The following is a 13582-nucleotide window of genomic DNA, read 5'->3' as shown; positions in this document are numbered from 1 at the left end:
GCGGTGGAGCAGGTATGCAGTAAAGAAGGAATAGTTGCATCGGAAAGGGAGATACTCGTATACCAAAAGAAAATCCGGTCATTTCCATAGAAACGTTACTCGATTTTGAGAGAGAAGTCATAGAACCCATAGCATTTCATAGCGACGCAATTTCTGTGTTATGTCGTTAATGTGAGGGAGCGAGGGATGCAGTAAAGAAGTAATACTGCATCGGAAGGAGATACTCGTATCCCAAATGAAAATCCTGTCGTTTCAATAGAGAAGTTACTCGATGTGGAAGGAGATGTCATAGAACCCATAGTATTTCATAGCGACGCAATTTCTGTGTTAATTCATCAATGTGAGGGAGCGAGGGATGCAGTAAAGAAGGAATAGTGCATCGGAAAGGAGATACTCGTATCCCAAAAGAAAATCCTGTCGTTTACAATAGTAACGTTACTCGATTTAGAAGGAGAAGTCATAGAACACATAGTATTTCATAGGGACGCCATTTCTGTATTAATTCGACAATGTGACGGAGCGAGGGATGCAGTAAAGAGGGAATAGCGCATCGGAAAGGAGATAGTCGTATCCCAAAAGAAAATCCTGTCATTTTCCAAAGAAACGTTACTCGATTTAGAAGGAGAAGTCATAGAACCCATAGTATTTCATAGCCCCGCAATTTCTGTGTTAATTCGTTAACGTGAAGGAGCGAGGGATGCAGTAAAGAAGGAATAGTGCATCGGAATGGAGATACTCGTATGCCAAAAGGAAATCCTGTTCGTTTCCATAGAAACGTTAGTCGATTTAGTAGGAGATGGTCATAGAACACATAATATTACATAGCGACGCAATTTCTATGTTAATTCGTCAATGTGAGGGAGCGAGCGATGGCAGTTAAGAAAGAATAGTGCATCGGTAAGGAGGTTGTCGTATCCCAAATGATAATCCTGTCGTTTCCCATAGAAACGTTACTCAATTTAGAAGGAGAAGTCATAGAACCCATAGTATTCTCATAGCGACGCCATTTCTGTGCTTATTCGTCAATGTGAGGGAGCGAGGTGATGCTGTAAAGAAGGAATAGTTCATCGGAAAGGAGATACTTGTATTCCATTAGAAAAAACCTTTCGTTTCCATAGAAACGTTACCCCGATTTAGAATTAGAACACACAGAACGCATGGTATTTCATAGGCCCGCAATTTCGGTGTTAATTCGTCACCGTGAGGGAGCGAGGGATGCAGTAAAGAAGGAATAGTGCATCGGAAAGGAGATACTCGTATCCCAAAAGAAAGTCCTGTGGTTTCCATAGAAACGACAGTCGATTTAGAAGGAGATGTCATAGAACACATAATATTTCATAGCGACGCAATTTCCATGTTAATTCGCCAATGTAAGGGAGCGAGCGATGCAGTTAAGAAAGAATAGTGCATCGGAAAGGGAGGTTGTCGTATCCCAAATGATAATCCTGTCGTTTCCATAGAAACGTTTACTTGATTTAGAAGGAGAAGTCATAGAACACATAGTATTTCATAGCGACGCAATTTCTGTGTTAATTCGTCAATGTGAGGGAGCGAGGGATGCAGTAAAGAAGGAATAGTGCATCGGAAAGGAGATTACTCGTATCCAAAAGAAAGTCCTGTTGTTTCCACAGAAACGTTATTCGATTTTAGAAGGAGTAAGGTCATAGAAACCATAGCATTTCATAGCGACGTAATTTCTGTGTTAATTCGTCCAACGTCAGCGAACGAGGGATGCAGTAAAGAAGGAATAGTGCATCGGAAAGGAGATACTCGTATCCCAAAAGAAAGTCCTGTGGTTTCGATAGAAACGATTGTCCGATTTAGACGGAGCTGTCATAGATCACATAATATTTCATAGCGACGCAATTTTCTGTGATAATTCGTCAATGGTGAGGGAGGCGGAACGATGCAGTTAAGAAGGAATAGTGCATCGGAAAGGAGATACTCGTATCCCCAAAAGAAAATCCTTTTGTTTCCATAGAAACATTACTCAATTTAGAAGGATATGTCATAGAGCACATAGAGCGAGGGATGCAGTAAAGAAATAATAGTGCATCGGAAAGGAGATACTCATAAACCAAAACAAAGTCCTGTGGTTTCCATAGAAATGTTAGTCGATTTAGAAGGAGAAGTCATAGAACATATAGTATTTCATATCGACGCAATTTCTGCGTTATTTCGTCAAAGTGAGGGAGCGAGGGATGCAGTAAAGAAGGAATAGCGCATCGGAAAGGAGATACTTGAATCCCATTAGAAAATCCTGTCGTTTCCATAGATACGTTACTCCATTTAGAAGGAGAACACACAGAACCCATAGTATTTCATAGGCCCGCAATTTCTGTGTTAATTCGTCACCGTGAGGGAGCGAGGGATGCAGTGAAGAAGGAATAGTGCATCGGAAAGGAGATATTCGTACCCCAAAAGAAAATCCTGTCATTTCCATAGAAACGTTACTCGATTTAGAAGGAGAAGTCATAGGACCCATAGTATTTCATATCGACGCAATTTCTGTGTTAATTCGTCAATGTCAGGGAGCGAGAGATGCAGTAAAGAAGGAATAGTGCATCGGAAAGGAGATACTCGTATCCCAGAAGAAAATCCTGTCATTTCAATAGAAACGTCACTCGATTTAGGAGTTGAAGTCATAGAACCCATAGTATTTCATAGCCCCGCAATTTCTGTGTTAATTCGTCAAAGTGAGGGAGCGAGGGATGCAGGTAAGAAGGAGTATTGCATCGGAAAGGAGATAGTCGAATCCTAAAATAAATACTGTCGTTTCCATAGAAACGTTATTCGATTTAGAGGGAGAAGTCATAGAACCAATAGTATTTCATAGCGACGTAATTTCTGGTTTAATTCGTCAATGTGAGGGAGCGAGCGATGCAGTTAAGAAAGATTAGTGCATCGGAAAGGAGGTAGTCGTATCCCAAATGAAAATCCTGTCGTTTCCATAGAATCGTTACTAGATTTAGAAGGATATGTCATAGATCACATAATATTTCATAGCGACGCAATTTCTGTGATAATTCGTCAATGTGAGTTAGCGAGCGACGCAGTTAAGAAGGAATAGTACATCGGAAAGGAGATACTCGTATCCCGAAAGAAAATCCTGTCGTTTCCATGGAAACGTTACTCGATTTAGAATGGGTCGTCATAGAACACATAGTATTTCATAGCGACGTAATTTATGTGTTAATTCGTCAATGTGAGGGAGCGAGGGATGCAGTAAAGAAGGAATAGTGCATCGGAAAGGAGATACTCGTATCCCATAAGAAAGTGCTGTCGTTTACATAGATACGTTACTCGATTTACAAGGAGAAGTCATAAAACCCAAAGTATTTCATAGCCCCGCAATTTCTATGTTAATTCGCCACTGTGAGGGAGCGAGGGATGCAGTAAAGAAGGAATAGGGCATCGGAAAGGAGATACTCGTATCCCAAAAGAAAATCCTTTCGTTTGCATAGAAACGTTACTCGATTTATAAGGATAAGTCATAGAGCACATAGTATTTCATAGCGACGGACTTTCTGTGTTCATTCGTCAATGCGGTGGAGCAGGTATGCAGTAAAGAAGGAATAGTGCATCGGAAAGGAGATACTCGTATACCAAAAGAAAATCCGGTCATTTCCATAGAAACGTTACTCGATTTTGAGAGAGAAGTCATAGAACCCATAGCATTTCATAGCGACGCAATTTCTGTGTTATGTCGTTAATGTGAGGGAGCGAGGGATGCAGTAAAGAAGTAATACTGCATCGGAAGGAGATACTCGTATCCCAAATGAAAATCCTGTCGTTTCAATAGAGAAGTTACTCGATGTGGAAGGAGATGTCATAGAACCCATAGTATTTCATAGCGACGCAATTTCTGTGTTAATTCATCAATGTGAGGGAGCGAGGGATGCAGTAAAGAAGGATTAGTGCATCGGAAAGGAGATACTCGTATCCCAAAAGAAAATCCTGTCGTTTACATAGTAACGTTACTCGATTTAGAAGGAGAAGTCATAGAACACATAGTATTTCATAGGGACGCCATTTCTGTATTAATTCGACAATGTGACGGAGCGAGGGATGCAGTAAAGAGGGAATAGCGCATCGGAAAGGAGATAGTCGTATCCCAAAAGAAAATCCTGTCAATTCCAAAGAAACGTTACTCGATTTAGAAGGAGAAGTCATAGAACCCATAGTATTTCATAGCCCCGCAATTTCTGTGTTAATTCGTTAACGTGAAGGAGCGAGGGATGCAGTAAAGAAGGAATAGTGCATCGGAATGGAGATACTCGTATGCCAAAAGGAAATCCTGTCGTTTCCATAGAAACGTTAGTCGATTTAGTAGGAGATGTCATAGAACACATAATATTACATAGCGACGCAATTTCTATGTTAATTCGTCAATGTGAGGAGCAAGCGATGCAGTTTAAGAAGGAATAGTGCATCGGAAAGGAGATAGTCGCATCCCAAACGAAAATCCTGTCGTTTCCATAGAAACGTTACTCAATTTAGAAGGAGAAGTCATAGAACCCATAGAATTTCATAGCGACGCCATTTCTGTGTTTATTCGTCAATGTGAGGGAGCGAGGGATGCTGTAAAGAAGGAATAGTTCATCGGAAAGGAGATACTTGCATTCCATTAGAAAAACCTTTCGTTTCCATAGAAACGTTACCCGATTTAGAAGGAGAACACACAGAACGCATGGTATTTCATAGGCCCGCAATTTCGGTGTTAATTCGTCACCGTGAGGGAGCGAGGGATGCAGTAAAGAAGGAATAGTGCATCGGAAAGGAGATACTCGTATCCCAAAGGAAAGTCCTGTGGTTTCCATAGAAACGACAGTCGATTTAGAAGGAGATGTCATAGAACACATAATATTTCATAGCGACGCAATTTCCATGTTAATTCGCCAATGTAAGGGAGCGAGCGATGCAGTTAAGAAAGAATAGTGCATCGGAAAAGAGGTAGTCGTATCCCAAATGAAAATTCTGTCGTTTCCATAGAAACGTTACTTGATTTAGAAGGAGAAGTCATAGAACACATAGTATTTCATAGCGACGCAATTTCTGTGTTAATTCGTCAATGTGAGGGAGCGAGGGATGCAGTATAGAAGGAATTGTGCATCGGAAAAGAGATACTCGTATCCCAAACGAAAACCCTGTTGTTTCCATAGAAACGTTAATCTATTTAGAAGGAGAAGTCATAGAACCCATAGCATTTCATAGCGACGTAATTTCTGTGTTAATTCGTCAACGTCAGCGAACGAGGAATGCAGTAAAGAAGGAATAGTGCATCGGAAAGGAGATACTCGTATCCCAAAAGAAAGTCCTGTGGTTTCCATAGAAACGATTGTCGAATTAGACGGAGCTGTCATAGATCACATAATATTTCATAGCGACGCAATTTCTGTGATAATTCGTCAACGTGAGGGAGCGAACGATGCAGTTAAGAAGGAATAGTGCATCGGAAAGGAGATACTCGTATCCCAAAAGAAAATCCTTTCGTTTCCATAGAAACATTACTCGATTTAGAAGGATATGTCATAGAGCACATAGTATTTCATAGCGACGTAATTTCTGTGTTAATTCGTCAATGTGAGGGAGCGAGGGATGCAGTAAAGAAATAATAGTGCATCGGAAAGGAGATACTCATAAACCAAAAGAAAGTCCTGTGGTTTCCATAGAAATGTTAGTCGATTTAGAAGGAGAAGTCATAGAACATATAGTATTTCATATCGACGCAATTTCTGTGTTATTTCGTCAAAGTGAGGGAGCGAGGGATGCAGTAAAGAAGGAATAGCGCATCGGAAAGGAGATACTTGAATCCCATCAGAAAATCCTGTCGTTTCCATAGATACGTAACTCCATTTAGAAGGAGAACACACAGAACCCATAGTATTTCATAGGCCCGCAATTTCTGTGTTAATTCGTCACCGTGAGGGAGCGAGGGATGCAGTGAGGAAGGAATAGTGCATCGGAAAAGAGATATTCGTACCCCAAAAGAAAATCCTGTCATTTCCATAGAAACGTTACTCGATTTAGAAGGAGAAGTCATAGGACCCATAGTATTTCATATCGACGCAATTTCTGTGTTAATTCGTCAATGTCAGGGAGCGAGAGATGCAGCAAAGAAGGAATAGTGCATCGGAAAGGAGATACTCGTATCCCAGAAGAAAATCCTGTCATTTCAATAGAAACGTCACTCGATTTAGGAGTTGAAGTCATAGAACCCATAGTATTTCATAGCCCCGCAATTTCTGTGTTAATTCGTCAAAGTGAGGAAGCGAGGGATGCAGGTAAGAAGGAGTATTGCATCGGAAAGGAGATAGTCGAATCCTAAAATAAATACTGTCGTTTCCATAGAAACGTTATTCGATTTAGAGGGAGAAGTCATAGAACCAATAGTATTTCATAGCGACGTAATTTCTGGTTTAATTCGTCAATGTGAAGGAGCGAGCGATGCAGTTAAGAAAGATTAGTGCATCGGAAAGGAGGTAGTCGTATCCCAAATGAAAATCCTGTCGTTTCCATAGAATCGTTACTTGATTTAGAAGGAGAAGTCATAGAACAGATAGTATTACATAGCGACGCAATTTCTGTGTTAATTCGTCAATGTGAGGGATCGCGGGATGCAGTAAAGTAGGAATAGTGCATTGGAAAGGAGATACTCGAATCCCAAAAGAAAGTCCTGTTGTTTCCACAGAAACGTTATTCGAATTAGAAGGAGAAGTCATAGAACCCATAGCATTTCATAGCGACGTAATTTCTGTGATAATTCGTCAACGTCAGCGAACGAGGGATCCAGTAAAGAAGGAATGGTGCATCGGAAAGGAGATACTCGTATCCCAAAAGAAAGACCAGTGGTTTCCATTGATACGATAGTCGATTTAGAAGGAGATGTCAGAGAACACATAATATATCATAGCGACGCAATTTCTATGTTGATTCGTCAATGTAAGGCAGCGAGCGATGCAGTTAAGAAAGAATAGTGCATAGGAAAAGAGGTAGTCGTATCCCAAATGAAAATCCTGTCGTTTCCATAGAAACGTTACTTGATTTAGAAGGAGATATCATAGAACACATAGTATTTCATAGCGACGCAATTTCTGTGTTAATTCGTCAATGTAAGGGAGCGAGGGATGAAGTAAAGAAGGAATAGTGCATCGGAAAGGAGTTACTCGTATCCCAAAAGAAAATCCTGTTGTTTCCATAGAAACGTTATTCGATTTAGAAGGAGAAGTCATAGAACCCATAGCATTTCATAGCGACGTACTTTCTGTGTTAATTCGTCAACGTCAGCGAACGAGGGATGCAGTAAAGAAGGAATAGTGCATCGGAAAGGAGATACTCGTATCCCAAAAGAAAGTTCTGTGGTTTCCATAGATACGATAGTCGATTTAGAAGGAGATGTCATAGAACACATAATATTTCATAGCGACGCAATTTCTGTGATAATTCGTCAATGTGAGGGAGCGAGCGATGCAGGTAAGATGGAATAGTACATCGGAAAGGAGATACTCGTATCCCGAAAGAAAATCCTGTCGTTTCCATGGAAACGTTACTCGATTTAGAAGGAGACGTCATAGAACACATAGTATTTTATAGCGACGTAATTTATGTGTTAATTCGTCAATGTGAGGGAGCGAGGGATGCAGTAAAGAAGGAATAGTGCATCGGAAGGGAGATACTCGTATCCCATAAGAAAGTGCAGTCGTTTACATAGAAACGTAACTCGATTTAGAAGGAGAAGTCATAGAACACATAGTATTTCATAGCGACGCAATTTCTGTTTTAATTCGTGAATGTGAGGGAGCGAGGGATGCAGTAAAGAAGGAATAGGGCATCGGAAAGGAGATACTCGTATCCCAAAAGAAAATCCTTTCGTTTTCACAGAAACGTTTCTCGATTTATAAGGATAAGTCATAGAGCACATAGTATTTCATAGCGACGGACTTTCTGTGGTAATTCGTCAATGCGGTGGAGCAGGTATGCAGTAAAGAAGGAATAGTGCATCGGAAAGGAGATACTCGTATACCAAAAGAAAATCCGTTCATTTCCATAGAAACGTTACTCGATTTTGAGAGAGAAGTCATAGAACCCATAGCATTTCATAGCGACGCAATTTCTGTGTTATGTCGTTAATGTGAGGGAGCGAGGGATGCAGTAAAGAAGTAATACTGCATCGGAAGGAGATACTCGTATCCCAAATGAAAATCCTGTCGTTTCAATAGAGAAGTTACTCGATGTGGAAGGAGATGTCATAGAACCCATAGTATTTCATAGCGACGCAATTTCTGTGTTATTTCATCAATGTGAGGGAGCGAGGGATGCAGTAAAGAAGGAATAGTGCATCGGAAAGGAGATACTCGTATCCAAAAAGAAAATCCTGTCGTTTACATAGTAACGTTACTCGATTTAGAAGGAGAAGTCATAGAACACATAGTATTTCATAGGGACGCCATTTCTGTATTAATTCGACAATGTGACGGAGCGAGGGATGCCGTAAAGAGGGAATAGCGCATCGGAAAGGACATAGTCGTATCCCAAAAGAAAATCCTGTCATTTCCAAAGAAACGTTACTCGATTTAGAAGGAGAAGTCATAGAACCCATAGTATATCATAGCCCCGCAATTTCTGTGTTAATTCGTTAACGTGAAGGAGCGAGGGATGCAGTAAAGAAGGAATAGTGCATCGGAATGGAGATACTCGTATGCCAAAAGGAAATCCTGTCGTTTCCATAGAAACGTTAGTCGATTTAGTAGGAGATGTCATAGAACACATAATATTACATAGCGACGCAATTTATATGTTAATTCGTCAATGTGAGGAGCAAGCGATGCAGTTAAGAAGGAATAGTGCATCGGAAAGGAGGTAGTCGTGTCCCAAATGAAAATCCTATCGTTTCCATAGAAACGTTACTTTATTTAGTAGGAGAAGTCATAGAATACATAGTACTTCATAGCGACGGATTTTCTGTGTTAATTCGTCGATGTGAGGGAGCGAGGGATGCAGTAAAGAAGGAATAGTGCATAGGAAAGGAGATATTCATATCCCAAAAGAAAGTCCTGTGGTTTCCATTGATACGTTAGTCGATTTAGAAGGAGATGTCATAGAACTCATAATATATCATAGCGACGCTATTTCCGTGGTAATTCGTCGCTGTGAGGGAGCGAGTGGTGCAGTAAAGAAGGAACAGTACATTGGATAGGAGATACTCGTATTCCGAAAGAGAATCCTGTCGTTCCCATAGAACCGCTACGCGCTTTAGAAGGAGAAGTCAAAAATCCCATAGTGTTCATAGCCTCGCAATTTCTATGTTAATTCGTCACTGTGAGGGCGCGAGGGATGCAGTAAAGAAAGAATAGTGCATCGGAAAGGAGATACTCGTATCCCAAAAGAAAATCCTTTCGTTTCCATAGAAATGTTACTCGATTTAGAAGGATATGTCATAGAGCACATAGTATTTCATAGCGACGTAATTTCTGTGTTAATTCGTCAATGTGAGGGAGCGAGGGATGCAGTAAAGAGGGAATAGTGCATCGGAAAGGAGATACTCGTATCCCATAAGAAAGTGCTGTCGTTTACATAGAGACGTTACTCGATTTAGAAGTCATTGAACACATAGAATTTCATAGCGACGTAATTTCTGTGTTAATTCGTCAATGTGAGGAAGCGAGGGATGCAGTATAGAAATAATAGTGCATCGGAAAGGAGATACTCATAAACCAAAAGAAAGTCCTGTGATTTCCATAGAAATGTTAGTCGATTTAGAAGGAGATGTCTTAGAACACATAATATATCATAGCGAAGCAATTTATGTGTTAATTCGTCAATGTGAGGGAGCGAGCAATGCAGTTAAGAAGGAATAGTGCATTGGAAAGGAGATAGTCGCATCCCAAACGAAAATCCTGTCGTTTCCATAGAAACGTTACTCAATTTAGAAGGAGAAGTCATAGAACCCATAGTATTTCATAGCGACGCCATTTCTGTGTTTATTCGTCAATGTTAGGGAGCGAGGGATGCTGTAAAGAAGGAATAGTTCATCGGAAAGGAGATACTTGTATTCCATTAGAAAAACTTTTCGTTTCCATAGAAACGTTACCCGATTTAGAAGGAGAACACACAGAACGCATGGTATTTCATAGGCCCGCAATTTCGGTGTTAATTCGTCACCGTGAGGGAGCGAGGGATGCAGTAAAGAAGGAATAGTGCATCGGAAAGGAGATACTCGTATCCCAAAGGAAAGTCCTGTGGTTTCCATAGAAACGACAGTCGATTTAGAAGGAGATGTCATAGAACACATAATATTTCATAGCGACGCAATTTCCATGTTAATTCGCCAATGTAAGGGAGCGAGCGATGCAGTTAAGAAAGAATAATGCATCGGAAAGGAGATAGTCGTATCCCAAATGAAAATCCTGTCGTTTCCATAGAAACGTTACTTGATTTAGAAGGAGAACTCGTAGAACACATAGTATTTCATTGCGACGCAATTTCTGTGTTAATTCGTCAATGTGAGGGAGCGAGCGATGCAGTTAAGAAGGAATAGTGCATCGGAAAGGAGATAGTCGCATACCAAATGAAAATCCTGTCGTTTCCATAGAAACGTTACTTGATTTAGAAGGAGAAGTCATAGAACATATAGTATTTCATATCGACGCAATTTCTGTGTTATTTCGTCAAAGTGAGGGAGCGAGGGATGCAGTAAAGAAGGAATAGTGCATCGGAAAGGAGATACTTGAATCCCATTAGAAAATCCTTTCGTTTCCATAGATACGTTACTCCATTTAGAAGGAGAACACACAGAACCCATAGTATTTCATAGGCCCGCAATTTCTGTGTTAATTCGTCACCGTGAGGGAGCGAGGGATGCAGTGAAGAAGGAATAGTGCATCGGAAAGGAGATATTCGTACCCCAAAAGAAAATCCTGTTATTTCCATAGAAACGTTACTCGATTTAGAAGGAGAAGTCATAGGACCCATAGTATTTCATATCGACGCAATTTCTGTGTTAATTCGTCAATGTCAGGGAGCGAGTGATGCAGTAAAGAAGGAATAGTGCATCGGAAAGGAGATACTCGTATCCCAAAAGAAAATCCTGTCATTTCCATAGAAACGTCACTCGATTTAGGAGTTGTAGTCATAGAACCCATAGTATTTCATAGCCCCGCAATTTCTGTGTTAATTCGTCAAAGTGAGGGAGCGAGGGATGCAGTAAAGAAGGAATAGTGCATCGGAAGGGAGATACTCGTATCCCATAAGAAAGTGCAGTCGTTTACATAGAAACGTTACTCGATTTAGAAGGAGAAGTCATAGAACACATAGTATTTCATAGCTACGCAATTTCTGTTTTAATTCGTGAATGTGAGGGAGCGAGGGATGCAGTAAAGAAGGAATAGTGCATCGGAAAGGAAATACTTGTATTCCATTAGAAAATCCTGTCGTTTATATAGAAACGTTACTCCATTTGGAAGGAGAACACAAACAACCCATAGTATTTCATAGGCCCGCAATTTCTGTGTTAATTCGTCACCGTGAGGGAGCGAGGGATGCTGTAAAGAAGTAATAGTGCATCGGAAAGGAGATACACGTATCCCAAAAGAAAGTACTGTGGTTTCCATAGAGACGTTAGTCGATTTAGAAGGAGATGTCATAGAACACATAATATTTCATAGCGACGCAATTTCTATCTTAATTCGTCAATGTAAGGGAGCGAGCGATGCAGTTAAGAGTGAATAGTGCATCGGAAAGGAGGTAGTCGTATCCCAAATGAAAATCCTGTCGTTTCCATAGAATCGTTACGTGATTTAGAAGGAGAAGTCATACAACACATAGTATTTCATAGCGACGCAATTTCTGTGTTAATTCGTCAATGTGAGGGAGCGAGGGATGCAGTAAATAAGGAATAGTGCATCGGAAAGGAGATACTCGTATCCCAAAAGAAAATCCTGTTGTTTCCATAGAAACGTTATTCGATTTAAAAGGAGAAGTCATAGAACCTATAGCATTTCATAGCGACGTAATTTCTGTGTTAATTCGTCAACGTCAGCGAACGAGGGATGCAGAAAAGAAGGAATAGTGCATCGGAAAGGAGATACTCGTATCCCAAAAGAAAGTCCTGTGGTTTCCATTGATACGATAGTCGATTTAGAAGGAGATGTCAGAGAACACATAATATTTCATAGCGACGCAATTTCTGTCATAATTCGTCAATGTGAGGATGGGAGTGATGCAGTTAAGAAGGAATAGTACATCGGAAAGGAGATACTCGTATCCCGAAAGAAAATCGTGTCGTTTCCATGGAAACGTTACCCGATTCAGACGGAGACGTCATAGAACACTTAGTATTTCATTGCGACGTAATTTCTGTGTTAATTCGTCAATGTGAGGGAGCGAGGGATGCAGTAAAGAAGGAATAGTGCATCGGAAAGGAGATACTCGTATCCCATAAGAAAGTGCTGTCGTTTACATAGAAACGTTACTCGATTTAGAAGTCATAGAACACATAGAATTTCATAGTGACGCAATTTCTGTGTTTATTCGTCAATGTGAGGGAGCGAGGCATGCAGCAAAGAAATAATAGTACATCGGAAAGGTGATACTCGTATCCCGAAAGCAAATCCTGTCATTCCCATAGAAACGTTACTCGACTAAAAGGAGTTGCCATCGATCCCATAAAATTTCTTAGCGACGCAATTTCGACGTTAATTCGTCAATGTGAGGTAGCTAGGGATGCAGTAAAAAAGCAATAGTGCATCGGAAATGAGATATTCGTATCCCAAAAGAAAATCCTGTCGTTTACATAGAAACGTTACTCGATTTAGAAGGAGATGTCATAGAACACATAGTATTTCATAGCGACGCAATTTCTGTGTTAATTCGTCAATGTGAGGGAGCGAGGGACGAAGTAAGGAAGGAATAGTGCATCGGAAAGGAGATACTCGTATCCCAGAAGAAAATCCTGTTGTTTCCATAGAAACGATATTCGATTTAGAAGGAGAAGTCATAGAACCCATAGCATTTCATAGCGACGTAATTTCTGTGTTAATTCGTCAACGTCAGAGAACGAGGGATGCAGTAAAGAAGGAATATTGCATCGGAAAGGAGATACTCGTATCCCAAAAGAAAGTCCTGTGGTTTCCATAGGTACGATAGTCGATTTAGAAGGAGATGTCATAGATCACATAATATTTTATAGCGACGCAATTTCTGTGATAATTCGTCAATGTGAGTTAGCCAGCGATGCAGTTAAGAAGGAATAGTACATCGGAAAGGAGATACTCGTATCCCGAAAGAAAATCCTGTCGTTTCCATGGAAACGTTACTCGATTTAGAAGGAGACGTCATAGAACACATAGTATTTCATAGCGACGTAATTTATGTGTTAATTCGTCAATGTGTGGGAGCGAGGGATGCCGTAAAGAAGGAATAGTGGATCGGAAAGGAGATACTCGTATCCCATAAGAAAGTGCTGTCGTTTACATAGAAACGTTACTCGATTTAGAAGGAGAAGTCATAGAACACATAGTATTTCATAGCGACGCAATTTCTGTGTTAATTCGTCAATGTGAGGGGAGCGAGGGATGCAGTAAAG

The sequence above is a fragment of the Schistocerca piceifrons genome, chromosome 11, assembly GCF_021461385.2.
Source record: "Schistocerca piceifrons isolate TAMUIC-IGC-003096 chromosome 11, iqSchPice1.1, whole genome shotgun sequence".
Classification (NCBI taxonomy): domain Eukaryota; kingdom Metazoa; phylum Arthropoda; class Insecta; order Orthoptera; family Acrididae; genus Schistocerca; species Schistocerca piceifrons.
The sequence above is the reverse complement of the archived record's forward strand: the minus strand, read 5'-3'. Positions refer to the sequence as shown.